Source organism: Bombina bombina, chromosome 9 (assembly GCF_027579735.1).
Source record: "Bombina bombina isolate aBomBom1 chromosome 9, aBomBom1.pri, whole genome shotgun sequence".
NCBI classification, from domain to species: domain Eukaryota; kingdom Metazoa; phylum Chordata; class Amphibia; order Anura; family Bombinatoridae; genus Bombina; species Bombina bombina.
Genome location: NC_069507.1, coordinates 253,693,901 through 253,714,261, shown reverse-complemented (window position 1 = coordinate 253,714,261; position 20,361 = coordinate 253,693,901).

The window sequence follows — 20,361 nt, the reverse complement described above, 5'->3', positions numbered from 1 at the left end:
AAACATAAAAAAGCAAACTGAGGCTATGGGGCCCATTTAACAAGCTCTGTAGGGAGCTTGTGGGCCCGTGTTTCTGGTGAGTCTTCAGACTCGCCAGAAACACAAGTTATGGAGCTGCGGTCCATAACTTGTGTTTCTCTGAGCAGGCGGACAGGAATCGCCTGAAATCAACCCGACCGAGTACGATCGGGTTGATTGACACCCTCCTGCTGGCTGCCGATTGGCTGTGAGTCTGCAGGGGGCAGCGTTGCACCAGCAGCTCTTGTGAGCTGCTGGTGTAATGCTGAATACGGAGAGCGTATTGCTCTCCGTTTTCAGCGAGGTCTTGCGGACCTGATCCGCAGTGTCAGATCAGGTCTGCAAGACCTTTCTTAAATAGGGGCCTATGAGAGGGCACTGATTGGTATCTCAAGCACATTAAAGGTGGTAGACCTATAGTTATTGATAAACTTTAAAGGAATATTAAACCCAATGTTTTTCTTTCATGATTCAGATAGAGCGACAATTTTAAGCGACTTTCTATTTTACTCCTATTATCAAATGTTCTTCATTCTCTCGGTATCTTTATTTGAAAAAGCAAGAATTTAAACTTAGGAACCAGCCCATTTTTGGTTCAGAACCCTGGATAGTGCTTGCTGATTACTGGCTACATGTATCCACCAATCAGCAAGCGCTACCAAGATGCTGAACCAAAAATGGGCCGGATAATAATAGTAGTCAATTAGAAAAATGCTTAAAATAGCTGCTCTATCTAAATCATGAAAGAAAAAAAATGGGTTTCATATCCCTTTAATCTAGAGCCTCTGAATTGCATATCAGCATCAACAGGAAAGTAAATAATGCTTTAAAAGGTCAGACCACAAAGGGATTAAACACTTACAGATCCATCACAATCCTCTAGAAACACATATAATTATTTTCCTACAGAAAATCACCATTAAAGTGTATGGATATTTTTTTTCTAGTTAAATAATTTGATAAGTTTTTCTAAAGGATTGTGAGCGACCCCAAAGTCAGATCAGTTTACCAATAAAGGGTAGCATATGTGCATATCCTCTGGAGCTGAACACAAGCATCCTGAGTGTCTATTGACTGAAGATGCATCATTGGTCTAATCTGGGGAGGAGTATGGAAATATAACTTGGTGTAAGATTATTGAGACCTTGTTGGTGAGGCTTAATTTGATTCTGTTGATTATCTCGGGTCAGAGTGCTTATGATATAGAGATGCAGTGGACCTTTATTGAGACTTAAATGAACGAGTCTGGTGAAGCATTTCTGAAAGACTGGAGGCAGAAGAGGAAAATCTGGAGAATCGAAATAACTATTAGGTTGCTGTAGTCTTTGACAAGTAAGATGAGAGAATTAACCATTTAGAGGTTTCTTTAGCAAGGAAATGGCCGATGATTTATTAAGCTGCGGATGCAGCTTAGAGGTCTCTGTGATTCAGAGTTGTGCGATTCTTAAGACCGTCTCTACTGTGCCGCCTTAAGTGTCATGGTCTTAAATCGGCCTGATCTGATTCCATCAGTATAATTGACAGACCCTGCAACTTGTGTGATGATAAATGCGGGCAACAGATGCTGCTCACTTGACGCTAAACCGGGCAGATAAGGTTCCTGATAGTGAACCTTGTCCGCTTGGTAATTGATAAATGGAGGTCATAGACTCTTACTGAAGAAAAAAACATAAGGGCTATCTATAAGGTTAAGCAGGGTCCTCAAAAGTAAACTTTCATTATTCACAAAAAAGAGCAATTCAGGGTCATGATCTCAAATTATACGGTCTCAGGATAAGGAGTTGTTTTAAAAAAAAGGGTAGTTGATTAATGGTAATAAGGTAAGTCTCATATTTACTTTATTCTCTTGGTGTCCTTTAATGACAAACAAACCTAAACAGGCTCAGCAGTGAGCACTATATAGCAGCGGTGTTGGTAACAATATTCTTGTTTCACTCTAGAGGGTAGAAATGTTTGAAACAATATATACAATTGTTACAAATAGTGCCCTAAAATACAAGTTGAGCAATGCATTTCTATTGCTCATTAGCGCTAAATGCGTTTAAGGTAAAAATTAAGTGCTCTGGTTAGCATTGGTATTAGAATTTGAAAGTTAAATGTTAGCTTGTGAGCGAAAGACTGAGGTGCACTGATTTCAGGGCTTTGGATATCTCAACCGAACTGACTCCCTCTCCCCATAGACATCTATGGGACGTGCCTTTTGTATATAAACATGTATACATACTCATATTTATATACACACACACACATATTTATATACACACACACACATATTGGAGCCCTTTCCACTCAAACACCTTGCCATATCCCACATCCCTTTTTAACCCTTCTAAATGTTATATTTTTACTAAAATATTTATATATGAGTGTAATACTTTATTTTAATGTTTTACATGCGCTTACTGAAACTCTCTTTTAGCCCTTACACTTTACTTCAGGTCTCAGGTTGTGCTAATTCATCTAGCACTATTTGCTTTTGCTCTAGCACAATCCATAACTTTCAACTTGTAATAGCAGCAATATTTAGCAAGGGCGCAATATCTATTGAAAGTAAAGGGTGCTCTAGAGCAATGTCGACCGTGCAAAACTTTCTCTGGCAAATCTGATTTATTTTGGACTTGTCATATCATGTTCCGCGCTAACCCTAGCGCTGTCCAGCAATATTGCCATTGCGTCCCCAACTAGCATTAGAGCACCACTTGTAATCTGGCTCATGCTGCCACATAGTACTAAAGCACCTTGCTGCTCACCCTTAAAGCTACTTTCAATAAAAGATAACAAGAGAGAAAAGTAAGTCAATATAATAATAGAAGTAAATAGAAAAGTCTGCTATAATTGCATACTTTAGGCCAGATTACAAGTGGAGCAATATATAACGCAAGTTAAAAAGAAACTGTTTCCACTTGCATGCTATCCCGACCCGCATAAACCAGGCTGCATATTCTCCAGTGCGCTAACCCGACATGAAAATATGAATATTTCACATTCCATTGTTCTTCACATAGCAGAATATGTTCTATTTATTAATTAACATATTTATATATACTGTATGTATATATATATATATATATATATATATATATATATATATATATATATATATATATATGAATGAATGAAGGCAGGCACTCTCTGGTCTTTTGAGTAAATATTTTAATAAATCAAGCGTGACGTTTCGGGGACACACTCCCCTTCCTCAGACAAACACAAACAGCATTCAACTGAAAATTTAAACAAAACAAGCCCCTCCTTCAGTGAAAAAATTGCGCCAAAACAGTTACCATGGTGATCCTCAATAAACAAGTACTCCTTAATTAATGCCTTGTGCCTAGTGCATAATACTAAATATCAACAGAGCTTTATACAAGCATATGTAATAACATATATACTGCAAGTGTCAAAAACTGCATGTGACAAAAAACATTCTCATTCTCATAATATACTGTGTATAAATATAATCACAAAATAATTACATAGAGTTCAAACATTATTCATGTATACCACAAATGTTTTTCCTAGCACACTTAATTGTAGTGAAGGTATATTGCACAGTGTTTAATAATACTTAATAATAGTGCCTAATGGCTAATTACATTAAAACAGCCTTGTGGAACACCGGATCACTTAGGATCCATACCATCACTTAGTTTTGAACAATACAGGGCATATATGTCTAATTGTCGACATCAGTCCCACCGGTATAAACCGTTACCGAAAATCATTAGAGCAGAATCGTTATACACAAAAGTTGCAAGAAATTATCTACTTGTTCTGGGCTGGACTCATGTTGCGGTATACCAAACAGTAGTGATCACGTGGGTCAAGGAGGCAACGAAATGATGTAATCTGAGAAGGCCCTACCTCTCAGTGTGATGGGTTGTCCTAGCAACAGTAAACAAAAAAAACAGCATATACGCGGAACTAGGTAAATCACAATTGCCGACAAAGAGCCTTGGCTTCAACCGCATAGTAAAAAAAATAATAAAGAGAATTAGAGAAACATCTAATGGTCCACAAACAAAACAGAAATGATAGATCTACACGTGAAAGTATAAACATTATTGAACGTGTTTAGCGATCAATGAACACCCCTTAATAACAGATACGATTCTCCTTAATAACAGATTAGATTCTCATAATCACATACTTAGAACTAATAAACTAGGGGGAAATTATCATATTGTGCTGGCCCAAATATAACTGGATGGTCACATAAATACTAGATTGACAAATACAATCAATGCAAAATCCAAACAGTGACGGTGCCAATAGTCAAATACTGCGAGGAACACCCCAAAGGAATACAGGATGTGCTCAAAAACAAAGTAAAATAAAATAAAATAGCAAAACTAAATACAATTAAATTAACTGAAATAAATAAAAATAGAAATAAAATACAATAGAATGAAATAAAGTAAATAAAACAAAATAAAGAAAATACAATAACATAGGTAAACAAAAAAGAAGAGAGCCAAACGAAAATAAGTGATAAAAATAAAATAAAATAAAATAACATAAAATAAAAATAATAATAATAGAAATAAAAATAAAAATAAATATAAAAATAAAATAAAAATAAATATAAATAAAGATAAAAAGAAAAAGAAAAAGAAGGGGGGAAAAGAGGAAAAAGAGAACAAAGAAGCAAAGAAAAAAAGAAAGAAAAAAAGAAAAAGAAAAGAAAAAAAGGGGGTATAAAGGGGGTATACCCCAAAAAAGACAGAACACCAAAAAGTAATAAAAATAATAAAAATAATAAAAATATATTAATGGACCATAGACTCTCAAGTTGCTATACTGGAATCACATAGCATGTCCATCTGGTACAAGGATCCACATAGCAAAATATTCTTTATAGGTGGTCTAATAGAATCACAGGAAACAGTGTCAGTCCAGGCTTACATTTAATCCCCTCGGGTGTAAAGTATTAAATTTAAACATCCACTTGGATTCCAGTTATAATAATTTACGGTGTCTGTCCCCTCCTCTTGGAGGTATGGGCACATGATCAATAATCTTGAACCTTAAGTCCTTTACACTATGTCCGCTGATGGCAAAATGGTGTGCCACCGGTTGGACGTTTCCTTGATTCTTAATTGCTGCTCTGATCGCTGATCTATGGTTGGCCATGCGGGTGTGAACATCATCAGCTGTTTTCCCTACATAGAACAGTCCACACGGTCAGTTAATGAGATAGACCACAAAAGGTGTAGTGCAGGTAAGGTAGTATTGAATTTTGTAGTTTAGATTCGTGTCTGGATGGTGAAATGTGGCTCCAGGGATGATGGCATGACATGTAGTGCACCCAATGCATCAAAAACATCCCTTCTTGTTGTTGGATAACCAAGTCTTTTTGTCATAACAATGTTTAGGGTCAGTCACCACCAGTTGGTCCCTCAGATTTCGCTTCCTTTTGAAACCCACTCTTGGACTGCCCCAATCTCCAAAAGGTAATGTGGGGTCACTTTGAATTATGTGCCAATGGGTCTTTAGATTGTGTCCAATGTGCTTAGTATCAGGACAGTATTTTGTTACGAAGGTCATACGTTTAGTATCATCTCTCTCCATCTTATTCTTTGGATCATCCTGTTCACTCATGCATTCAAGCAAGTATTGCCATTTGTATCCCCTTGCCATAAATGTCATCGCCATTTCCTGGAGCTGTGTCTTCATGGTCTCAGTATTGCTGTTATTTCTAATGACTCTTGACATTTGGCCTCGGGAATAGCTCCAAGTAGAGATGTTGGATGACAACTTTGTGCATGTAACACAGAGTTCCTGTCTGTCAGTTTTTGGTATAGTGTGGTTCCTACACCAGTACCGTCCCTAAATATACATAAGTCCAAGAATTCAACTTTTTCTTCACTATAGCACATTTTGAATTGAAATGGATGTTTCAGTTCATTCAATTCAAGAAACCAATTCTGTAATGATTCACTCGAGCACCCCCAAACAATGAACAAATCATCTATATATTGCTGGTATATGACTATTTCCTTCTTATGGAACACCTTGATAATTTCCTCTTCACAGTATTCCATATATATGTTTGCGAATGAGGGGGCAACATTCGAGCCCATGGCGGTTCCCTTTATTTGGCAGTAGTAGGAATTCTCAAATCTGAAATAGTTCAGCCTAAGGCTCAATTCAAGAATCTGTATTTTAAGGGGGGTTTGGGTGAGTTAGAGTAGGGGTATATGGGTGGTGGGTTTTAATGTTGGGGGGGGGGGTTGTATTTTTTTTTACAGGTAAGAGAGTTGATTACTTTGGGGCAATGCCTCGCAAAAAGCCCTTTTAAGGGCTGGTAAAAAAGCTGATTACTTTTGAAATTTAGAATAGGGTAGGGCATTTTATTATTTAGCTAATTGTGTAGGTAATTTATTTAATTAATTTAATGATAGTGTAGTGTTAGGTGTATTTGTAACTTAGGTTAGGATTTATTTTACAGGTAATTTTGTACTTATTTTAACTAGGTAGCTATTAAATAGTTATTAACTATTTAATAGCTATTGTACCTAGTTAAAATAAATACAAAGTTGCCTGTAAAATAAATATAAATCCTAAAATAGCTACAATGTAATTATTAGTTATATTGTAGCTATCTTATGATTTATTTTCTAGGTAAGTATTTAGTTTTAAATAGGAATAATTTATTTAATTATAGGAATATTATTTTGTTTTTTTTTAAATTATATTTATGTTAGGGGGGTGTTAGGGTTAGGGTTAGACTTAGGTTTGGGGTTAATAACTTTATTATAGTAGCAGGGACGTTGCGGGCGGGAGATTAGGGGTTAATAATTGTAGGTAGGTGGCGGCGATGTTAGGGAGGGCAGATTAGGGGTTAATACAATTTTTTAGAGTGTTTGCGAGGCGGGAGTGCGGTGGTTTAGGGGTTAATACATTTATTATAGTGGCAGCGAGGGGTTAATAAGTGTAGTTAGGTAGCAGCGATGTTGGGGGGGTAGATTAGGGGTTAATAAATATAATATAGGTGTCGGCGATGTTAGGGGCAGCAGATTAGGGGTTCATAGCTATAATGTAGGTGGCGGCGGGAGGGTAGATTAAGGGTTAATACAATTTATTGTAGTGTTTGCGAGGCGGAAGTGTGGTGGTTTAGGGGTTAATACATTTATTATAGTGGCGGCAGATTAGGGGTTAATAATTGTAGTAAGGTTGCGGCAACCTTTAAATATAAAGTAGGTGTTGACGATGTTAGGGGCAGCAGATTAGGGGTTCATAGCTATCATGTAGGTGGCAGCGGTGTCCGGTCGGCAGATTAGGGGTTAAAAAATTTTATTAGAGGGTTTGCGATGTGGGGGGGCCTCGGTTTAGGGGTACATAGGTAGTTTATGGATGTTAGTGTACTTTGTAGCACTGTAGTTAAGAGCTTTATGTTCCGGCGTTAGCCCATAAAACTCTTAACTACAGACTTTTTTTGGCGGTAGGAGTCTTGGAGGTAGAGGCTGTACCGCTCACTTCTTCCAAGACTCCAAATACCAGCGTTGGGCAAATCCCATTGAAAAGATAGGATACCCAATTGACGTAAGGGGATATACGGTAGCTTGGAGTCGCGGAAAGAAAGTGAGCGGTAGACCCTTTCCTGCCTGACTCTAAATACCAGCAGGCATTAAAAAGCAGCATTAGGACCCCTTAACGCTGCTTTTGACGGCTAACGGCTAAGTGTGCTAGGGGACACATTTGTGGTATACATGAATAATGTTTGAACTCTATGTAATTATTTTGTGATTATATTTATACACAGTATATTATGAGAATGAGAATGTTTTTTGTCACATGCAGTTTTTGACACTTGCAGTATATATGTCATTACATATGCTTGTATAAAGCTCTGTTGATATTTAGTATTATGCACTAGGCACAAGGCATTAATTAAGGAGTACTTGTTTATTGAGGATCACCATGGTAACTGTTTTGGCGCAATTTTTTCACTGGGGGAGGGGCTTGTTTTGTTAACATTTTTAGTTGAATGCTGTTTGTGTTTGTCTGAGGAAGGGGAGTGTGTCCCCGAAACGTCACGCTTGATTTATTAAAATATTTACTCAAAAGACCAGAGAGTGCCTTCCTTCATTCATATACTTACCTGCTGGCACCCTGGCATTCATTAATTTTGGAAGTGAGAGTGCTCTCTTTGAACAGTATATATATATATATATATATATATATATATACTGTTCAAAGAGAGCACTCTCACTTCCAAAATTAATGAATGCCAGGGTGCCAGCAGGTAAGTATATGAATGAAGGAAGGCACTCTCTGGTCTTTTGAGTAAATATTTTAATAAATCAAGCGTGTATATATCTATACCTATATATATAGATGATTATATATAGGTATAGATATATACAGATTATATATAGGATTATTTATTTATAAATACTTAGAACATATTCTGCTATGTGCAGAACATTGGAATGTCAAATATTTGCAGTACAAACACAGTATAACATTTTATTAAAAATGAGTATTGCATAAATATGTTTTTACATGTTTTCTTCTTATTAACTGTAAAGGGCTCCAATGCACTTATATATGTCTGTATGTGTGTACATATATATTTATGCGTTTATATGTGTATATATGTCTGTAAATACATATATGTACATATAAATACATATGTACACACACACATATATATATATATATATATATATATATATATATATATATATATATATATATATATATATATATAAATACTATATATACACACATATACATCCTTAGACATGTTTATGTATGTATCTCTATGTGAAAGCCCCTTGCCTGAGATCTCATATAACTGGGGAGGTAACATAATAAATGTATTAACCCCTAAACCGCCGCTCCTGGACCCCGCCGCCACCAACATTATACCTATTAACCCCTATCCTGCCCCCCACTACACCGCCACCACCTATATTCAAGTTATTAACCCCTATCCTGTGGATCCCGGACCCTGCGGCAACTAAATAAATTGTTTAACCCCTAAAACACCGCACCCAGAGCCCACCACTACCTATATTAAAGTTATTATCCCCTATCCTGCCCCCCACTACAACGCCGCAACCTACATTAAACTCATTAACCCCTAAACCGCCACTCCCGGACCCCGCCGCAACTAAATTAAATGTTTAACCCCTAAACTGCCGCTCCCGGACCCCGACGCCACCTATATTAAACTTATTAACCCCTATCCAGACCCCCTATACCGCCCCCACCTATATTAAACTTATTAACCCCTAAACCTAAGTCTAACACTAACACCCCCCTAACTTTTATATTATTTTAATAAATCTAAATAAAACTTACTATTATTAACTAAATTATTCCTATTAAAACTAAATACTTACCTGTAAAATAAACCCTAAGGCCTAGATTTGGAGTTTTGTCGGTAACGACCCGAAAAACTAACGCCGGCTTTTTTCTGGCCGCACCATAAAAATAACTCTGGTATCGAGAGTCCACATAAAGGCTGCGTTAGGCTCCAAAAAAGGAGCGTAGAGCATTTTTAACGCAGCTTCAACTCTCGATACCAGAGTTGCTTACGGACGCGGCCAGCCTCAAAAACGTGCTCGTGCACGATTCCCCCATAGGAAACAATGGGGCTGTTTGAGCTGAAAAAAAACCAAACACCTGAAAAAAAGCCGCGTTCAGTTCCTAACGCAGCCCCATTGTTTGCTATGCGGTAACCCTTCCTACGTCTGCACTTAACACTCTAACATGTACCCCAAGTCTAAACACCCCTAACCTTACACTTATTAACCCCTAATCTGCTGCCCCCGCTATCGCTGACCCCTGCATATTATTATTAACCCCTAATCTGCCGCTCCGTAAACCGCCGCTACTTACATTATCCCTATGTACCCCTAATCTGCTGCCCCTAACACTGCCGACCCCTATATTATATTTATTAACCCCTAATCTGCCCCCCACAACGTCGCCTCCACCTGCCTACACTTATTAACCCCTAATCTGCCGACCGGACCTGAGCGCTACTATAATAAAATTATTAACCCCTAATCCGCCTCACTAACCCTATCATAAATAGTATTAACCCCTAATCTGCCCTCCCTAACATCGCCGACACCTAACTTCAATTATTAACCCCTAATCTGCCGACCGAATCTCGCCGCTATTCTAATAAATGTATTAACCCCTAAAGCTAAGTCTAACCCTAATACTAACACCCCCCTAAGTTAAATATAATTTAAATCTAACGAAATTAATTAACTCTTATTAAATAAATTATTCCAATTTAAAGCTAAATACTTACCTGTAAAATAAATCCTAATATAGCTACAATATAAATTATAATTATATTATAGCTATTTTAGGATTTATATTTATTTTACAGGTAACTTTGTATTTATTTTAACCAGGTACAATAGCTATTAAATAGTTAAGAACTATTTAATAGCTAAAATAGTTAAAATAATTACAAATTTACCTGTAAAAGAAATCCTAATCTAAGTTACAAATAAACCTAACACTAGACTATCAATAAATTAATTAAATAAACTACCTACAATTACCTTCAGCGGGGGGCTGAAGAGGTCCATGATCCGGCTGAAGTCTTCATCCAAGCGGGCCAGAAGAGGTCTTCCATCCGATTGAAGTCTTCATCCAAGCGGCATCCATCCGGAGCGAAGCGGCAGCATCCTGAAGACCAATCGGAATTAAGGTAGGAATATTCTGATTGGCTGATGGAATCAGCCAATCAGAATCAAGTTCAATCCGATTGGCTGATCCAATCAGCCAATCAGATTGAGCTTGTATTCTATTGGCTGATCGGAACAGCCAATAGAATGCGAGCTCAATCTGATTGGCTGATCGGATCAGCCAATCGGATTGAACTTGATTCTGATTGGCTGATTCCATCAGCCAATCAAAATATTCCTACCTTAATTCCGATTGGCTGATAGAATCCTATCAGCCAATCGGAATTCGAGGGACGCCATCTTGGATGACGTCATTTAAAGGAACCGTCATTCCTCGTTCAGTCGTCGGCCAGGATGGATGATTCCGCGGTGGAGGTCTTCAGGATGCTGCCGCTTCGCTCCGGATGGATGCCGCTTGGATGAAGACTTCAATCGGATGGAAGACCTCTTCTAGCCCGCTTGGATGAAGACTTCAGCCGGATCATGGACCTCTTCAGCCCCCCGCTTGGGCTTGGATCAGGACATCGGAGGAGCTCTTCTGGACCGATCGGTGAACCTGGTATGGTGAAGATAAGGTAGGATGATCTTCAGGGGCTTAGTGTTAGGTTTATTTAAGGGGGGTTTGGGTTAGATTAGGGGTATGTGGGTGGTGGGTTGTAATGTTGGGGGGGGGGTATTGTATGTTTTTTTTTACAGGCAAAAGAGCTGAATTTCTTGGGGCATGCAAAGGGCCCTGTTCAGGGCTGGTAAGGTAAAAGAGCTTTGAACTTTAGTAATTTAGAATAGGGTAGGGCATTTTTTTATTTTGGGGGGCTTTGTTATTTTATTAGGGGGCTTAGAGTAGGTGTAATTAGTTTAAAATTGTTGTAATATTTTTCTTATGTTTGTGAATATTTTTTTATTTTTTGTAACTTAGTTCTTTTTTATTTGTTGTACTTTAGCTAGTTTATTTATTTGTATTTATTTGTAGCAATTGTATTTAATTAATTTATTGATAGTGTAGTGTTAGGTTAATTGTAGGTAATTGTAGGTAGTTTATTTAATTAATTTATTGATAGTCTAGTGTTAGGTTTATTTGTAACTTAGGTTAGGATTTCTTTTACAGGTAAATTTGTAATTATTTTAACTATTTTAGCTATTAAATAGTTCTTAACTATTTAATAGCTATTGTACCTGGTTAAAATAAATACAAAGTTACCTGTAAAATAAATATAAATCCTAAAATAGCTATAATATAATTATAATTTATATTGTAGCTATATTAGGATTTATTTTACAGGTAAGTATTTAGCTTTAAATTGGAATAATTTATTTAATAAGAGTTAATTAATTTCGTTAGATTTAAATTATATTTAACTTAGGGGGGTGTTAGTATTATGGTTAGACTTAGCTTTAGGGGTTAATACATTTATTAGAATAGCGGCGAGATTCGGTCGGCAGATTAGGGGTTAATAATTGAAGTTAGGTGTCGGCGATGTTAGGGAGGGCAGATTAGGGGTTAATACTATTTATTATAGGGTTAGTGAGGCGGATTAGGGGTTAATAACTTTATTATAGTAGCGCTCAGGTCCGGTCGGAAGATTAGGGGTTAATAAGTGTAGGCAGGTGGAGGCGACGTTGAGGGGGGCAGATTAGGGGTTAATAAATATAATACAGGGGTCGGCGGTGTTAGGGGCAGCAGATTAGGGGTACATAAGGATAACGTAGGTGGCGGTCGGCAGATTGGGGGTTAAAACATTTTTTTCGAGTGTCGGCGATGTGGGGGGACCTCAGTTTAGGGGTACATAGGTAGTTTATGGGTGTTAGTGTACTTTAGAGTACAGTAGTTAAGAGCTTTAGAAACCGGCGTTAGCCCAGAAAGCTCTTAACTACTGACTTTTTTCCTGCGGCTGGAGTTTTGTCGTTAGAATTCTAACGCTCACTTCAGAAACGACTCTAAATACCGGAGTTATAAAAATCCCATTGAAAAGATAGGATACGCAATTTACGTAAGGGGATCGACGGTATGGAAAAGTCGCGGCTGGAAAGTGAGCGTTAGACCCTATTTTGAGTGAATCCAAATACCGGCGGTAGCCTAAAACCAGCGTTAGGAGCCTCTAACGCTGGTTTTCACGGCTAACGCCAAACTCTAAATCTAGGCCTAAGATAGCTACAATATAACTAATAAATATATTGTAGCTATTTTAGGATTTATTTTTATTTTACAGGCAACTTTGTATTTATTTTAACTAGGTACAATAGCTATTAAATAGTTAATAACTATTTAATAACTACCTAGCTAAAATACTTACAAAATTACCTGTAAAAGAAATCCTAACCTAAGTTACAATTAAACCTAACACTACACTATCATTGAATAAATTAAATAAATTACCTACAATTATCTAAAATTAAATTAAATTAAATAAACTAAACTATAGTACAAAAACCACCCCCACTAAATTACAGAAAATAAAAAAGAATTACAAGAAGTTTAAACTAATTACACCTAATCTAAGCCCCCTAATAAAATAATAAAGTCCCCCAAAATAAAAAAATGCCCTACCCTAGTCTAAATTACTTACGGCTAGATTTAGAGTTGGGCGCTAGCCGTCAAAACCAGTGTTAGAGGCTCCTAACGCTGGTTTTGGGCTACCGCTGGTATTTAGAGTCAGTTAGGAAAGGGTCTAACACTCACTTTGCAGCCGCGACTTTTCCATACCGCAGATCCCCCTACGCCATTTGCGTATCCTATCTTTTCAATGGGATCTTCCTAACGCCGGTATTTAGAGTCGTGGCTGAAGTGAGCGTTAGAAATCTAACGACAAAACTCCAGCCGCGGAAAAAAGTCAGTAGTTAAGAGCTTTCTGGGCTAACGCCGGTTTATAAAGCTCTTAACTACTGTGCTCTAAAGTACACTAACACCCATAAACTACCTATGTACCCCTAAACCGAGGTCCCCCCACATCGCCCCCACTCTATTAAATTTTTTTAACCCCTATTCTGCCGCTCCGTACACCGCCGCAACCTACATTATCCCTATGTACCCCTAATCTGCTGCCCCTAACACAGCCGACCCCTATATTATATTTATTAACCCCTAATCTGCAGCCCCCAACGTCGCCTACACCTACCTACAATAATTAACCCTTAATCTGCCGACCGGACCACACCGCTACTATAATAAATGTATTAACCCCTAAAGCTAAGTCTAACCCTAACACTAACACCCCCCTAAGTTAAATATAATTTTTATCTAACGAAATAAATTAACTCTTATTAAATAAATTATTCCTATTTAAAGCTAAATAGTTACCTGTAAAATAAATCCTAATATAGCTACAATATAAATTATAATTATATTGTAGCTATTTTAGGATTAATATTTATTTTACAGGCAACTTTGTAATTATTTTAACCAGGTACAATAGCTATTAAATAGTTAATAACTATTTAATAGCTACCTAGTTAAAATAATTACAAAATGACCTGTAAAATAAATCCTAACCTAAGTTACAATTAAACCTAACACTACACTATCAATAAATAAATTAAATAAACTACCTACAATTATCTACAATTAAACCTAACACTACACTATCAATACATTAATTAAATACAATATCTACAAATAAATACAATGGAATAAACTAACTAAAGTACAAAAAATAAAAAAGAACTAAGTTACAAAAAATAAAAAAATATTTACAAACATTAGAAAAATATTAAAACAATTTTAAACTAATTACACCTACTCTAAGCCCCCTAATAAAATAACAAAGCCCCCCAAAATAAAAAAAATGCCCTACCCTATTCTAAATTAAAAAAGTTCAAAGCTCTTTTACCTTACCAGCCCTGAAAAGGGCCATTTGCGGCGCATGCCCCAAAGAATTCAGCTCTTTTGCCTGTAAAAAAAACACATACAATACCCCCCCCCCCCATATTACAACCCACCACCCACATACCCCTAATCTAACCCAAACCCCCCTTAAATAAACCTAACACTAAGCCCCTGAAGATCTCCCTACCTTGTCTTCACCACACCGGGTCCCGATCGGTCCAGAGGAGCCTCCGAAGTCTTCATCCAAGCCCAAGCTGGGGCTGAAGAGTGACGTCCATCATCCGGCTGAAGTCTGGATCCAAGTGTCATATATCTACTCCTTTAGTAGATTATCTGTGGTAATATCTGGCCCTTTAAGGATTACTCAGTCTCACCTACCTGATCATCTATATAAGGAGGGACTTAAGCACTATACAGGTGCTTGATAATTGCAAATGCATAGGAAAAGAGTACCTTCAACGATATTAGCCTAAAGTTCCTAAGTAAAGCAATTGGAATACAAAAGAATCAGATCACCAGTATTCTAACTCAGTACTTGAACATTTTACCCTTTACCTCTTACTGAGACAAATCTCATTTGAAAACCGCTTTTCAGAGTTCCTCTCTCACACGCTGATCCCCTGCACGCTGACGTCACAACTCCTGCAGCGTGTGGATGCGGAAGTCAGAACCCGCTGCCAGCACAGACAGAGAAAGCCGGAGAGTTACCAAACAAGTGATACCGCTCAGCAGCTCCTCTCACCTAAAACGGACCTTACCTACCATCACTAGACCTTGGGGAAATAACACAAGTACTTAGCTTAAGTGACTACTTCAATTATCTGTTAAATTTAGTGTTTATGAAAACTAATAGAGCTAAAGTCTAATTGATCTGTCTTAAGCGACTTACTACATGTTTATTGGTGAACACTACTTAACCATTCCTGTTTCCACACTAGTAACTTAGCGACTCATACTATCACTAAGCTGTCTAACAGTGAAGGAAATTACAAGTTCTTTAAACAGATTCCAATACCGGAGTATGTTATATGAGTCCAGGTATATGCTTCTGTGAATATCTGTGACTTCAAGCTTACTCTTCATTTCATTATCCTTTTATTGTTATTCCTAAGAGGTATCAGTTATCATTCACTATTGTTAACTGCATAAATAGGAATACCTACATATACAAATTTTTGTATTTCATGAAAGAGATACTTAGGGTTATTGCAGAACAAATAATGGATCCTGCACAAATGACCAATGAAATTGGCACTCTAAATCAAAAAGTTGAACTACTTGCACAGGGTTTAAACGAATTAAAGACTGAAAACAATACACTCAAACGCTTAATGAATGATTATTTCACGCAGAATTATCAAGCCTAAAAATTATTAACAAATAATGGATCCCGAAAAGGTTTCCGCTATACTCAAATGGGCTAAACCCACTTCAGTAAAATCATTACAACGTTTCCTTGGGTTTGCCAACTTTTATAGACGATTTATAAAAAATGTCTCTACCATTGTCAAACCACTAACCAGGTTAACTGGTAAACAAAAATTCTTATGGAATAAGGAAGCTCAAGTTGCATTCGAACTCTTAAAAAGGAAATTCTCCTCCTCACCAATTTTACAACTCCCTCATCCAGACTACCAATTTACAGTAGAGGTCGATGCCTCTAACGCTGGAATCGGGGCTGTACTCTCTCAACAATCCTTAAATAATCCCAACCTTCATCCAGTTGCATATTATTCAAGAACACTCACAAATGCAGAACAGAACTACTCCGTAGGAGATAAAGAATTGTTAGCCATTAAATGTGCCTTGGAACATTGGAAGTATCTACTCGAAGGCACCTCCAAACCATTCTATATCTTCACCGATCACAAGAATCTCCAATATCTCAAGAACAATAAAACTCTTTCGTCCAGACAGGTTCGGTGGGCTCTATTTCTTGACAGGTTTGAATTCTTAATAACCTACAGACCAGGTTCTAAGAATGTTAAGGCAGACGCTCTCTCCAGATCTCTTGAACCATCCACAGAGGAACCAGAGAAAAAGTATATCATAGCTCCCCAAAAAATCATCGCCTCAGCAACAACCTTACTCGCAGAGATATTAAACACTTTACAATCAGATACGGATATTCCTTCATTCTGTGAAAAGAATGAAAAAACAGGGTTATTGACTCCCAAGAACAAAACCTACATACCATCATCTTTACGCCAAGAACTCATACGACATTACCATGACACCCCACTCTCAGGACACCCCGGTATCACAAAAACATTGGAACTCCTCAAAAGGACTTTTTGGTGGCCACATCTAATCCAGGATGTAGTCGATTATGTGACCAAGTGCGATACATGCGCTCGAAACAAGAAAGACCATCATAAACCATTTGGTCTTATGTGTTCCTTACCCATTCCAGAGGTTCCTTGGTCTATGATAGCTATGGACTTCATAGTAGAATTGCCCCCTTCAAACCAATACATCACCATTCTAGTGGTCATCGATCATCTCACCAAATTAGCACATTTCATCCCATTAAAATCATTACCAACTGCCATCACCACTGCAAAAATTTTCATGTCTCATGTAGTGAAACTCCATGGTCTACCCACTTCCATCGTATCGGACCGTGTGACACAATTCACCTCCAAATTTTGGAAGGAATTATGTTGAATACTTGTCAAGACTCACTACCGCCTTCCACCCTCAATCCAATGGATTGACTGAACGTACCAACCAAACATTGGAACAATACCTTCGGTGTTACGTTTCCCATCTTCAAGACGACTGGGCGGAGTGGCTACCATTAGCTGAATTCGCGTATAATAATTCAATAAATCTGTCCACCAAAACTTCACCATTCCATGCTACCTATGGATATCATCCTAAGTCTCTTCCAGGTCGAGACCTTGTATCCAACAATCCTACCGTCACAGATTACTCTCAAAACATCAAGGCCTCTCTAACACTATTAAAAAGACATCTAGAAGATGCCAAATCCACTCAAAAAAGATATTACGATACAAAAAGATGTAACCCTCCAACTTTTAAAGTTGGAGACAGAGTTTTACTCTCTACAAAACACTTTAGACTCACGGTACCCTGTAAAAAACTCGCAAATCAATTCATTGGGCCATATACCATCATAAAGATCATCAATCCGAATGCTGTCACTCTCAAACTTCCACCAACACTAAGAATACATCCATCCTTTCATGTATCCCTCCTGAAACCTTTCCTTGGAACTGACAACAGACAACCGCCAAATGCCAACCCCCCTGTCGCAACCGAACCAGATCAATCTGAATACGAAATAGAACAAATCCTCGACTCCCGTATACGTTGGAGAAAAGTTGAATATCTTGTTCACTGGAAGGGTTATGGTCCAGAAGAAGATTCTTGGGTACGACATTCTAACCTTCATGCTCCTCAACTACTTTCAGAATTTCATACCAAAAATCCTATGAAACCAGGTGCTGCTGGAGGATGGAGGGCATCCTGACGGGAGGGATCTGTCATATATCTTCTCCTTTAGTAGATTATATGTGGTAATATCTGGCCCTTTAAGGATTACTCAGTCTCACCTACCTGATCATCTATATAAGGAGGGACTTACGCACTATACAGGTGCTTGATAATTGCAAACGCATAGGAAAAGTGTACCTTCAACGATCTTTGCCTAAAGCTCCTAAGTAAAGCAATTGGAATACAAAAGAATCAGATCACCAGTATTCTAACTCAGTACTTGAACATTTTACCCTTTACCTCTTACTGAGACAAATCTCATTTGAAAACCGCTCTTCAGAGTTCCTCTCTCACATGCTGATCCCCTGCACGCTGACGTCACAACTCCTGCAGCGTGTGGATGCGGAAGTCAGAACCCGCTGCCAGCACAGACAGAGAAAGCCGGAGAGTTACCAAACAAGTGATACCGCTCAGCAGCTCCTCTCACCTAAAACGGACCTTACCTACCATCACTAGACCTTGGGGAAATAACACAAGTACTTAGCTTAAGTGACTACTTCAATTATCTGTTAAATTTAGTGTCTATGAAAACTAATAGAGCTAAAGTCTAATTGATCTGTCTTAAGCGACTTACTACATGTTTATTGGTGAAAACTACTTAACCATTCCTGTTTCCACACTAGTAACTTAGCGACTCATACTATCACTAAGCTGTCTAACAGTGAAGGAAATTACAAGTTCTTTAAACAGATTCCAATACCGGAGTATGTTATATGAGTCCAGGTATATGCTTCTGTGAATATCTGTGACTTCAAGCTTACTCTTCATTTCATTATCCTTTTATGGTTATTCCTAAGAGGTATCAGTTATCATTCACTATTGTTAACTGCATAAATAGGAATACCTACATATACAAATTTTTGTATTTCATGAAAGAGATACTTAGGGTTATTGCACCAAGCGGCAAATGAAGAAGTCCATCTTCGGGAAGAAATCTTCATCCTATCCGGGCAGAAGAGGACATCCGGACCGGCAAACATCTTCATCCAAGCCGCATCTTCTATGTTGTTCCATCCGATGACGACCGGCTCCATCTTGAAGACCTCCACCGCCGATCCATCCTCTTTTTCCGACGACTAGACGACGAATGAAGGTTCCTTTAAGGGACGTCATCCAAGATGGCATCCCTCGAATTCCGATTGGCTGATAGGATTCTATCAGCCAATCGGAATTAAGGTAGGAAAATTCTGATTGGCTGATGGAATCATCCAATCAGATTCAAGTTCAATCCGATTGGCTGATCCAATCAGCCAATCAGATTGAGCTCGCATTCTATTGACTGTTCCGATCAGCCAATAGAATGCGAGCTCAATCTGATTGGCTGATCGGATCAGCCAATCGGATTGAACTTGATTCTGATTGGCTGATTCCATCAGCCAATCAGAATTTTCCTACCTTAATTCCGATTGGCTGATAGAATCCTATCAGCCAATCGGAATTTGAGGGACGCCATCTTGGATGACGTCCCTTAAAGGAACCTTCATTCGTCTTCTAGTCGTCGGAAGAAGAGGATGGATCCGCGGTGGAGATCTTCAAGATGGAGCCGGTCATCATCGGATGGAACAACATAGAAAATGCGGCTTGGATGAAGATGTTTGCCGGTCCGGATGTCCTCTTCTGCCCGGATAGGATGAAGATTTCTTCCCGAAGATGGACTTCTTCATTTGCCGCTTGGATCCAGACTTCAGCCGGATGATGGACGTCACTCTTCAGCCCCAGCTTGGGCTTGGATGAAGACTTCGGAGGCTCCTCTGGACTGATCGGGACCCGGTGTGGTGAAGACAAGGTATGGAGATCTTCAGGGGCTTAGTGTTAGGTTTATTTAAGGGGGGTTTGGGTTAGATTAGGGGTATGTGGGTGGTGGGTTGTAATGTTGGGGGGGGTATTGTATGTGTTTTTTTTACAGGCAAAAGAGCTGAATTCTTTGGGGCATGCCCCGCAAATGGCCCTTTTCAGGGCTGGTAAGGTAAAAGTGCTTTGAACTTTTTTAATTTAGAATAGGGTAGGGCATTTTTTTATTTTTGGGGGCTTTGCTATTTTATTAGGGGGCTTAGAGTAGGTGTAATTAGTTTAAAATTGTTGTAATATTTTTCTAATGTTTGTAAATATTTTTTTATTTTTTGTAACTTAGTTCTTTTTTATTTTTTGTACTTTAGTTAGTTTATTCCATTGTATTTATTTGTAGATATTGTATTTAATTAATGTATTGATAGTGTAGTGTTAGGTTTAATTGTAGATAATTGTAGGTATTGTATTTAATTAATTTATTGATAGTGTAGTGTTAGGTTTAATTGTAGATAATTGTAGATAATTGTCTGTAGTTTATTTAATTTATTTATTGATATT